Consider the following 2,500-nt stretch of genomic DNA (forward strand, 5'->3'; position numbering starts at 1 on the left):
TTAAAATTTTGCCAGATATATTTTATACATGTTTCTGTTCTTGTAAAAACGAATCTTATCAAAAATACATATGAAATTAAATGAAGAGTTCATAATTGTTCCTTACTGGTGTCAATAGTCCACGTGGGTGCATTTTTTGTTGGTTGTAGTAGTATAGTGACCCTGTTGGTAATAGTAAATCGCAGTTCCCTCTGTCCGTGTCAGTAGCAGTAGTTAATTGGTTGTAGTGGTAGGGGTGGAAGCAGCACAATCAGCAGCACAAGCAGCAGCAGCAGCAGCAGCAGCAGCAGCAGAGGCAGCAGCAGCAGTAGTAGTGACCATTATAACAGTAGCAGTAGTAGTAGCAGCAACAGCAGCAGCAGTAGTAGTAGTAGTAGTAGTGATAGTAGTAGCAGTGATTGTTAGTAGTGACCTTAATAGTATTAGTAGTAGTGACCGTAATAACTAATATATGATTTTAATGTTACTGTCTCAGGGTATTTAAACTTGGCCCGAATTTTCTAATAAACTGAAGCTCTTTGTTTTGACGTTGGGTGAAAGTTGTGTTGTATATATATATATATATATATATATACTACAGCTAAGCCCGGTTTCATCCGGTCAGAGAACGACGCGAAGAGAGAAACGAAGACATAAAAAAGAGGAAGAAGTGGATACGAAGTGGTGTTTGGGCGACGGATCTTGGTAGAAAAATAAGAATGTCATGGTGAGTTAGTAAGGAGAGCAAAGCAAGACTGGACTTACGTGGGCTGGCAAGACGATGAAAAAATTACGGAGTTGAAATTGGAGCAGTTGAAGTTGCCGTTGTTATCATTGGAGTGCCTATAGGTAGACAACATTCTTGGCAATAATACAACCCCCAGTGACCCCCACTTGGATCAATAACAAAATGCAACTTCCCATAATACTACACAGATTACCACATATACTAGGGGTGATAGCCCCACTCAATCCGATACTGACACTGATTATACCTTCAGTTCTTCTATACTGATAACGGACCATATGAACTTCACCTCTCCAGCATTAAACCCCAACCGTAGAGCAGGTAAGACAACTTACAATTGTCAGGTATCTCAACCATCCTTGGCGACCACAATCACTCAATACTTAATAGATTCTCAGATGTAATATTCTCTTGTGAACAAATGTTTTAGTCATCATTCACCCATTTTATTAAATCTATGCAATCTCACAACTATAACTTTCTTTAATTATAATTTACCATGAGGTACGAATAGATGGGCGTAACAACTAACCACCCTTTCTACTAAAGTCTTCTTTCTTATGTTTACATTTTCAAATTCCTCTAACCGACTACGTTCCACCTCCCCCACAGCCCCCTCATTCTCACAAATGATATTCTTCTCCATTCTCTCCTTTCTCCTCTTCCACCAAAAGCACTTACAATTACCCCACTCAATTAGATACTAACGTATCAACCTCTCCCTCCCTCTCTATTCAGATGTCTCTCTATTCAATTTCATACATCTCTGCTTAGTTCAGTACTCCCCCTCCATTACCTACTCACCTTCATTATTGTACTAACTACTGATATCTTGACCACCGACTCACCCCCTACTCTGTCCACCTCCCTCTACCTTCTTTGATACCTTTCTACAAACCATAGTAATCTCCCTCCGTCACTGAATTAGACACTTCCCCTCCTTCAAATAATTGCTATTCCTTTTCTCACCAACTCAACTTCAAATAATTCTATAACTATTATCCCAAAAGTTTACACAAGCTATATACAAACCAAACTGACCACCCTTCAATTACTGTGTATCCGACCCCTCCCATTTATCAACCCTACTCTCGACCTCTAATACTACCTTCCTTGATTCCTCATTATTAATCCCTCCCACTTCTTGAAATAGCTCACTTATCACTTCTCACCATTCCCTGTCTTAACACTCGCTACAACCGCACCGACACTCCTACATCTCCCCTTTAATACGGCTAGATATCCATATTTAATCATTCCATCTTTGAACTTCTTAGCATTAAGATCTGAAATGTATGATCTTTCCTAACCAAATGATGAAGGCTCGTCTTATCCATTGCTGGTTGCTTCCATTACGGCAGCACATCTACAAACACTGATGAATCGCAGAGCCATCAGAAAGAGCTGTTGGACTTACATCATCTTTCTGCCACCCCTTTAACTTTGTCGATTGTAGTCTGTGTATGTTGGATCAATTAATATAAATATCTGTTTATTCACCATCTGAGAATCTCCACCTTTTTTTTTCTCTCGTTTTGCATGTATACATATATACACATATTGTTTTTCATACCCAAACTTATATTTAATTCATCTAGTTTGTTTATCCGCATATTTGCCACATATATTTATGTATATATGCATATGTTTCTCTCTTTATGCGTCTCAATGATCCCGCCACTGCTTGGTAACCAGTGTTGATTTGAACACGTCCACGTGAAAGAGTGGTTTAGCAAAAGAGACCGATACAATAACACCTAAAGAAAAGAAATA

This window comes from Octopus bimaculoides, chromosome 5 (assembly GCF_001194135.2).
Source record: "Octopus bimaculoides isolate UCB-OBI-ISO-001 chromosome 5, ASM119413v2, whole genome shotgun sequence".
Taxonomy (NCBI): domain Eukaryota; kingdom Metazoa; phylum Mollusca; class Cephalopoda; order Octopoda; family Octopodidae; genus Octopus; species Octopus bimaculoides.